Source organism: Archocentrus centrarchus, chromosome 5 (genome assembly GCF_007364275.1).
Source record: "Archocentrus centrarchus isolate MPI-CPG fArcCen1 chromosome 5, fArcCen1, whole genome shotgun sequence".
NCBI classification, from domain to species: domain Eukaryota; kingdom Metazoa; phylum Chordata; class Actinopteri; order Cichliformes; family Cichlidae; genus Archocentrus; species Archocentrus centrarchus.
Genome location: NC_044350.1, coordinates 8,123,237 through 8,133,409, shown reverse-complemented (window position 1 = coordinate 8,133,409; position 10,173 = coordinate 8,123,237).

The window sequence follows — 10,173 nt, the reverse complement described above, 5'->3', positions numbered from 1 at the left end:
TCTCTCCACATCCATCCATCCTTCTCCCTCAGCTGCTCAGCCCTCGCCCTCCCCGACCCAAACTTTATCCACTGTTTGTGTAGCTGCCGGCTCTCCACTGAAACTTAGGATCAGCTCTCACTTTTTCCTGTCTCCCACTCGCGTTCCCTCACCCTTGTCTCTCTCTCTCTCTTTCTCTTCTTCTTCCCTCTCGCCCGACCTCTAACACGTCTGATGAAGGACATATAATAGCCAGAAAAAAAAAAAAAAAGAAAATGAGCAAAGCGTCACGGAGTGCATGTGGAAAATATCACAGAGGCGATTGTTATTCCTCTCCCCCTGAAAGCTGGAACCAAGTGTCCACAGGGGGACCTTCCAAGTGATCTTTCAAGGAATTGAGGATCAGTCTCCTGAGCCAAAGTGTAGTCATATAAACACATTGGCTCTGACATACATAATAAACAGCGGTGATAAACACGATACCTCACACGCTCGCTCTTGCGCGCACGTGGCCTTGTTTTAATGGTGGCTCCTGTTAGTTTCTGTCAGGACAAACGTTCCTTGTTTTGCTGAAGACCCTGCAAACGCTGACTCTCCTTCATCCTTTCTTCCTGAGCCTCTTTCTTTCAGACGTAAACACCCCCACGTCTTCTCCTGCATTGATATTCACCACCTATCTCTCCTTGCTTAGACTGACACACATAAAGACATAAAGCTTCTTATGATGATTTCTTTTTTTTTTTATAGCTTTCTCACACATATATCCCATTAGGGAACACTCATCGGCTTTGTATGAGAACAGTGTTTAAACAGAGACACATGTGTTATCTCGCATTACATGCTGGGGGGAAGCTCTTATATGCATAAGATGAATATTGTTTGGCAATTTGGCAAACAGTAGTTGAGACACACACTGTTATGCAAATGATTTATTCTGCCCAACAGTGGCTGTTTTAAATCTTAGAACTGTGTACTCAGTAAACAGCATGCATAAGGGTTTCCCCCTTGGCACGTGAGCACAGTCACAATAGTGTTTCCCTCTTAAACAGTGGAAAGTTGTAGCAAAAACAATTTGTTTTATTGGCTCTAGAGAAGCAGGCGTCAGCGTGATTTACTGCAGACAAACAAACATGGACCTCTCTCTCTTTTTCCATGTAGCCTTGTTTCATTTATACGCACGAACATGGGCTTCTCATTACAGTTTTCACCTCTGTTCCATTCACACCATGTCACATACTCCAGGACACATGGCCGCGTTCAACTCTCTGGTGTTAAGCAGGTCATAAAAGGCAGCTACGTGATACTCTCCAACAAGGCCCTAACCTGTGCGGCTGCTCGACTGACTGTCGCCTGCTTTCCTCTCCCTCCCCTGAAATGGAACAAATTATCCAGCTACTTTGGTAAAACAAGGTAATATATTCATTTTAGAAAGAAGTCGAGAGAGAAACGTCTATAGATTACATCTGGATAGTGCCAGTTGGTGTTTGCCTTCTCTGGAAGCCATTAGAGCAAAATAGTTTCCCTGGTCTATCTGAATGGTCTTCTCTCACGTTTCACTCGGGGTGAACCTCGCACATCTTCTCACCACCTGGATCAGCTCCGGTTGCCACCCTTCTTCTTCTTTTTTTTTCTTTTTTTTTCTGTCACAGGACAGATAAAGAGAATGAAAGAAGGGAGAAAGACACTAGATACAAGAGAGGGAGGGTGTTTTGTGTGAAAGACAAAGAGGACAAGTAGTCCCAAGTGCTAAAGGTGACCTCAGCTCTTCAGATTACAGGTGCTAACAGTCAGCATGGCCTCAGCTCAACTGCGCTGAGGCCAAGGGTGTCAGACGTGGAAAAAGTTGAGTAGACGCATTTGCTGCTCTGCGAGAGAGAGAGAGAGAGAGAGAGAGAGAGACAGCTCCAATGTTCTTCAAAAAAAAAAAAAAAGAAGAAGGGCCAAGCTAACTCTGGCTGATGTGATAACAAAATGTGCTCTCCACTGATGTCCTAAAATACCTCCTATTGGTCATTGGCTTAACTACTTTGTTCAATAGAGAACAAGACATTTTTGACCCAACCAAACAATAAGGCAGTGGTGAAAACACTGCTGATGTACCTTTTTTCCCCACTGACAGCCATAAATAGGCCTCAATGTCAAGTGATTTACTGTAGAGCCGACTGAGAGGCAGCTGAATTTATTTGGTTAGTTCTCCAGTAAGTGCTGATTCATACCGTCCTAGTGAGAATCACATATTGCACAATAAAATCCATGAGTGTGTCCAAGAAAAAGAGCCACCAGATTTTGTTTTCTACTCATGAGCCTGCCCAGCTGAAGAAAATCTTTGGCGTCCCGTTGTTGCGCAACGAGCCACCGGCTGGCCTGGGAGGCGTATGAGATGCTGGTGTGTTGAGACCCGCAGACTGGCACAACATTGTGTGTGAATCATTAGGCTTACCAGGGCAACACCACTGTCAACACAAGTCTACCCAACGCCCCACTGGGAAAGGCCCAGCAGCAATGGCAGTGCACCCAGACTGGTATTAGTTGTGTTTGTGCTCTGAGAATAAGGCAAACACGGGCTTAGCTTGTTATTCTGCGGCTTAGAAAACCTTCTGCCTAGTGATGGAGTCAGGTATGAAGGAAGCAATCAGAATGAAGCAGAAGGTTAAAAAGGCTGTGTAAATGACGTGACTGCCGATCAAGGGGTGATAACGTTATAAATGGAGGTGTGGAGAAAAGCAGTTGCGCTGCATGTGTGCATGGTCTGCATAATTTGGCAGAGTCAAAATAAACTGATGAATATTATTATTTCATGTTAATACAGTCAACAATCCACACAGTTTTTTTTCCCAGTAAGAGCTCACAAAATGCTAAATTACACAATTATATTATTAAATTCACACAATCATAAGGAATAATATGCACAATTGCTCACTGCATCGCACTCCCGGTTTGGGTTGTTGGGTATGAACAGTAGTTTGTTCATACTCAGCAGCAGCTAGTTTGATTAATGCTTTCCTCTGCTGTTGCACAACAGTGAGCTCCCTCACTTTATGTTTTCTCATACTAATCACAGAGGATGACTTTTCACATGCTTTTCTTTGCTGTACAAGGTGCACTCTCAATGATTTCTCAGGCCACTGTTATGCTATAGCTGGGGAATTTTTTTTAGGCTGTAATACTAATGCTATATCCAAGCATCCCATGCCAGTTCTGCAGGTCCTCAGGTTACATGAAATGTCTTCAAAGCAAATAACTCATGAGAATACTAGAAGATAAAGGTGCCCGTGTTGTCTGACTGTGGCAAAATCAACCAATGAAAGACATGAACAACTTTACTGATCTTCTGACCGTCCGCGTTTGTGGGGTTAAACGCTTAAGCCCTATCTCCTGAATACAGTTATGTTAAAAATTATACTCGAGAATTTATTTGATACATCTAATCCTGGAACTGACTGTGGGAATTTGCTCAAAACGAAAGTGTCAGCGGTCATGCCCCGTCAGGTTAGAAGCGGGCCAGAACAGTCTCAGTGATAAGTGACGTGTTACTGTAAAACTCCATCAGCGTTTTCATGTCGGAACGGATCACTGTTCTGAATTTGACTGATTGAATGAGCCTTTTTTTGTGTGTGTGTGTGTGTGTGTGTGTGTGTGTGTGTGTGTGTGTGCACGTGTGACGGGATTTGCCAAAACAGTCGTCCTCGGGTGACTGTGTAAAGTACTTTGCAGTGCATCAGCTCCAGCTGTAAACACCCCACCACCACCACCACCACACCCCCAGTGTGTTAACTTTGTTTGCAACAAACTGCTTTAACAGGACAATTTTATGGCTCTGTTATGACATCCTGAATGGTCTGCTATGTGCAGGTGATGCTTAACCTTTCACTCAACTTTGCTCACTCCATCCTGTATCTCCCTCTTTCACTCATGGTAATTTCACCTGTGTCACACTCACTGTAATGCCCGTAATAACAGCTCTATTTCTAATAACAAAAACAATTCTCAGAGCGATACTTAAACCGATGATAGGCTCCTCTCCCCGGGTGTAGCCTGTTGTTACATCTGCGAAGGCTTTGCTATATCTGTGAGAAAAACGGCAACTAACACAAAGAGCGAAGCTGTCATTTGCTCTTCAGTTACAGCAGTTTTCGAGACTAAAAATAGGACTTTTAAGATAGAGCATGCAGTTTGGATGAGATGTTGTTAGTGCGTATGAGGCCTCTCCTCCAGGAGCTCAGTGCCTCTGGGAACTAATGAAAAACAAACAGACAGCCTTGATGTTGACTCAGGGAGAAGTGATCCACAGGTTATTGCTGCACCCCTCTTTCTCCTGCTCTCCCAGTTTGTGTAATCTAACCATATTGCCCCCCCCCCCTCCTCCACACATACACCCTGGCCTCCAGGGCAATAGATGTCAGATGTTGCTGTCATGTCTCATTTACACCTATTGCAGCTGCAATGGATAGGAGGTCATTCACGATTACAGCCCTTTTCACACTGAGGTCATCCAGGCTTTGTGTGAGTGTTTTTGTTTTGTTCGTTTACATTATATAATCTGCACGCACAGAATGAGGCACTGAAAGCATTCAATTAAAAACATTTAAAGGATACAGAGACTCTGTGAGGTTAATGTAGATGGATGAGGACGGAGGATGATGTTGGTAAGGGTGATGTGAGGGGATTAAGTTAGTATGATGGATTATCCCACACACCTCAGATCTGTAATTCACCCCCGCAGCCAACGACGGAACAAACAAGCTTTCATGTTTTTTGTTTTTTGTTTTTTTTCCGAAATCCTTAAAGCAGAAAAATTGACGCATTTTAGTCCTGCCAGCTGAAACTGCACCAGAGCAGGTCCCGCCTGCGTGCCTCTGAGACCGTGGAAGCAGTAAGCTGGTGGCGCCATCTTGTGTGTCAGGTGTGTATCTAAACATGAGATCTCAGTGTTCCTCACAGCAAAAATGCAGTGAACTGCTCAGTGAGCAAAGCACAGGTGCAACTAATAACTCCGACTATGGCGGCGCTCACCTGTGAGCGAGTTCCCGTTTTACTCGACGGCATGATTTAAAAACAACAAAACCGACTATAGACATATAAAACATATACAGAACATACTGTCAGAAAAAAACAACAATATAAGAAAAAAACAAAACAGAAGCTACACGTACCCATTTTCTCTTTCCACTTTAGGACGATGCTGGTAACAGTCGGCAGAGGTCGCTGCCAGATAATGCTGGCCCGCGTCACAGAAAGGCTTAATAACAGAGGGCAGTGACACAGGATGGGACCACTCAGGTGGGTGAAGCTGTCTTCTTAAAGGACAAAGCAACAGCGATGTCAAAGTAGGCTGTTTGTAAAAAAAAAAAAAAAAAAAAAAAGCTATCAAAAGCGAAAGAAAATGTGCTTTGCGCTCATTCGTCTAGATACACTTTTTGAATTATTTATAAGGAGTCCTGTAGCAGTCCCTGCAGTTTCCTAAGCAAAATGATCATCCTAACTGTGGGGTTATTTTATTTTACAAGGTAAATTCATATCTAGGTTATCTTCTAGCTGCATGGATAACTGAAGGAGTGGCCAGTAAGGTTTACCGTGGGTGAAGGCCGTTTTGTTGTTTTTCAGCAATGCTTCATGAATTTTTCTGTTTTATTTCTTGAGTACTTTTGTTTTGTTTTGAGGAATACATAAAAGTGCTTTGGTATCTGAGGGCAGAGGTGTGTGTGTGTGTGTGTGTGTGTGTGTGTGTGTGTGTGTGTGTGTGTGTGTGTGTGTGTGTGTGTGTGTGTGTGTGTGTGTTTTTTTCAGCTGCATGAGTCACCGATTTTGTTTATTCGGCAACACATGACTCAGACGCATTTTGTGTTGCACTGGGAGACTTAAAACGCAGTTAACAGGCTACCCCACTCAGCAGTCAGTGAACTGTTTCATTTGTGGTTTGATTAAAATAGCTCACTGTTATTCCGCCCCCGTGCTATTTACACAGCAACTTATTTGTGTTTGATGTACAAACCATTCACGCGTGTGTGTGTGTGTGTGTGTTTCACTGACAAGAGATTATTGAAAATTATGGAACGGTTATGATACATAACAGCGAGATGGAAAGCATCAGCCTTTGTGGCCATAATTGTCCTTGGAGCCTCAGTTTTGTATAAATCTCATCTGTGCAGTTTGTTATACTAACAAACGACGAATGCGAGTGCTCGTGTTTGCACTTATGTCATGCAGGAGAACACTTTCATCAAGCCGTCTGTGTGATATTAACAAACTGCGAGCCATGTTTAGAGATTCAATAAATTGAATGAATTATACATGATATGTCCCGGAAAATATTAGCCGGCTCTAATCTATGAACAAAACATTAGAGACCTCAAGAACTGTTTCAGCCTTCTTCCAGTGAGGGAGGGAGACAGGCTGGTGTCTGTCATAAAATACTCCCACTGTTTCTCCCATCCTTTCCCTTGTCTGTCTTTCCCTTTCACGCAGACACAGGTCAGTGATATGGCTCAGCCAGTTGTTTGGGGTATTTGGGACATCTATGTCTCCGTGCAGCTGTCACAGTAAGGTCATACAAACTCTGATATTCTTTTTATAGGCGGACTTGTTAACCGCTGAAGGGAAGAAGCTCGGCACGACAGAAGTTTTCACCTGAGAGTAACAAAGCTAAGCAGATGCATAAGGTAGGGAAGAGTACAGAGTACTGCAAGGAGAAGAATTCAGATCCTTAGTGTTAAGCAACAGTAAGAAATCTGCTAAGTTCAAGCCAATGTGCTCAAGCTGCACTTTGTCATATTTCTAATGAGGACTGGTTCCATTTCAGTTCAGGGTGTTAAATTAGAAAACTTCAGCATCATTTTAGGGCCTATCTTCAAACCAACTTGTAATTACAACTGACATATGAAGCAGGTACATGTAGGTAATTCTACAAGTGGAAAACACTCAGCTAAACAGGCAGTACATCAGTGTGTACTCAAGTACTGGACTGAAGTACAGGGACTGTACATAGTGTTTTTTTTTTCTTCTTACAAATGTAGCACTGCTCTAATCTTAAAGTATGTGATGTGATGTAAAAATATTGAAACATAAACTCACTGAGAGCTATCTCATTTTTGTGTTTTTGTTTGTTTCTGATGGAGCTGTGTCATCACATGTCAGCATCCTTCCAAGCCTTGCACATTTTTTTTTTTTTTTAAATTTGGTTTAAACATTGATTTGGACTCAAGGATGAAGTCATTATAATTTTGCTAAAAGTAAAAGTCAAAAGTCTCTTCAGCCTTCCTGATCTTCATGAAAGTGATTTCTCAAGAAGTACTTAAGGTAATTCTTCCTTTCTTGTTTTTTTGGCACAAACATTCAAGGATGAACTGCTTTATAAATTTAACCATGACATCATAATGTTGTGCGTAAAATGTATTTTTCAACACCATAACTCAGGAACAGAAGGGGAGGTGGTGTCCATGTTTCATACCTAATCTTTGGTGCCCATTTATTAAAGTCCTTGAAATTCCTCTCTACGTAGGTCTGGGAGAGAAAGAGATGTGAACTGCGACTTGACTGGAACGAACGGTGACAATTCTATTTTAAGTATACTTTATCCTGATGCTTCTCCAGTGTGACCTACATGCTAAAAAACTTCTGCAGAATCAGTGTGTAACATGGAGAGGAACTAATAGGTCTAAACTCCTTTTAGCCGTTTCACTTTAAGGGTTCTGATGTTGTGCACTGATGCATCGTTAAGACTCACTGGGATTATAGAACAGTCATTTTTTTAAGTCACCAGTCACAGCCGTGCTTTTTTCTTCTATAATAAATCAAACAAAGGTCTATATCTTTCATTGTTACTACAAGGTAAATACTTGTGTGTGTAGACTTGAGACAGATTATCACAAAGAGCATGCTTTCACAATGTCTGTGAATAAACTTTGCACAAAAAGTAAGGAAATTTGTGTTTGGTTGATTATTTCTTTGCTGTAACGACTCTTCTTGGAAGTAAATGGAAAATGCGTTTGTGGGTTGAGCAGCAGAGTTGAGTATGTGGGTTGCGCCCATGAAAAACTTGAGGTCAGGACTGCAGGCAGGCCATTCCATCCTCTCCACTCCCAGATTCTGGAGGTAGTCTCTGATAAACCCCGCTCTGTGGGGCCGGGCACTGTCATCTTGGAAGAGAGTGTTTGGTCCCAGACTGTGGAGATATGGGGTTGCCACTGGTTGCAGAATCTCATCTCAGTATCGGTCTGCAGTGAGATTGCCTCCAATGATGGCAAGCCTGATTGTCAGCAACTGGGGTACCAGAAGCTCAAAACAAGAGTCAATAGCAGAATAAGCTGTTTGGCATTGACAGAGAAGATCTGGCAAGTTTTTCATGGGTGAAACCCACATACTCAACTCTGCTGCTCAACTCACAAATGCATTTTCCTTACAAATGTGGCACCATGTAATGGGAAATAAGCAGGCTTTCCAACAGTGTAAGATTTATCGCCAAGAAGCATCGTTACAAAAAAGAAATAATCGACCAAACACAAATTTCCTCACTTTTTGTGTTAAGTTTATCAGTGAATACATTCCAGAAAGCATAAAGTGATTAGTGCTTTATAGTAAACTCAGTATAAGCACACAGTGTATTGTATAACAGGTAGTACTTAATTGGATTACTCTAATCTAATTACATGTAAGAGCTCCCTCCTAAATCTCTCCACGTTCAGGAGTCTTATAAATTCACCTCATCTCAGCGATAGATTTCTCTTGTGCACAGTAAGCTCACTGTGTGTCGAACATAACATTTCTCATCCTCTGCCGGTGTGCCTTTATTTCCCCCTGTCCCTCCTATCCATCCATCTGTGCTCTTCCCTCGCTGACTTTGTCTCTCCTCTGAGTGTGTTCCAGCCTTATTGTAGTTTGAAGTGTTTCTGCTTCTAATGAGCCAATTGTTCTTGTGTTTTGTTTCCCTCGGGGAGTGTTGTGTAGCTAACATTCTGTTCGCAACCATTTTAAAACATATTCACTGCACCAGGGAAGGATTGGGGGGCCAACAAAACAATAATGCCTTGGAGCATGTACAAAATGAAAAATGTGTTAATGACAGTCGCAGCAGCGAAGTGACAGCGCATTCTTTTCCTGTCAATTAGACCTTGGTTATTCAAAAGCAATTTGCAACTCCCTGCAGAGTAAAATGTGTGCCATCTCCCAGGCCTTACTCTGTGATTGTGTAAGTGATGTATTCATTCCATTTCTCTGTGTGTGTCCTAGTTTGAGACAATATTAAGGTTAGAGACGAGCCACAGCACTGAATCTCCACACTTTCCTTCTCACGAAAACACAGAAATATAATAGGTCTTTTTTTTTTTCAGGTGTGTGTGTGTGTGTTGCTCTCCTGCACAAGAGCATCTATAATGTTGCAAGGGATATTGATACAGCTGGCATTCAAGGCCCTGATTAATTGCAATGGCATTTGGCTGTTCACGGTAAATGCCATAGCCCATGCTGAGCGCTTGGTTAATGGATGTCTGCCCATTGCAGGCCCGGCATTGTCCCTTTTTTTCCTCTCCCTCCTTCCTTCTCTCTTGCAGCCCTTCCATTTGCTCTCCTGCCCTCTCCTCCACTTCTGCTTCATAAAGGTTAGCTGTGCTTTATCAGCAGGAATAGATACGCAAGGAGGCTGATCTCATGCAGCTCAGATGTCCATTGCTTTTGACAGTTTTTTTTTTTCCACAGTATGCTGGCCATACGAGGGCTCAGCCTGCTCTCCGTTTCTGCCAGCACCAGTTCAAATGTAGCTTAAGGTTACATCTTCTCCCTTTTCTCTTTGATCTATGGCGCTTTACCTTCAAGTGTGTATACTCGCTAAAAATTCTGGTTTGTCTCTATATCCCTGAGAAAAAAAAAAAAAAGATATGAAGAATTAGCTCTCGTTCTCAAGTGAATTACTTTGCTCTATCTTAATGAGGTTTGCCATGTCAGAGGGAACAGTTCAGAGCGTGCATGCTAAACAGACTGAAATTGGAATAGAGTATTAGCTCACAACTGCAAAAATACCTTCTCTCTCCAGCTCTAATTCCAACACTGCCACGCAATTACCCATATACACAATTTTATCTTGTCACTTCCAAATGGGAATAGAAGACCAAGCAGAGGAGAAATCATCTTGTTTTTTTTTCTCTCCTTTTTTTCCTTTTTTCTTTTTTGGAAAAGTCATTCCAAAATCTAATTAACTGCAGA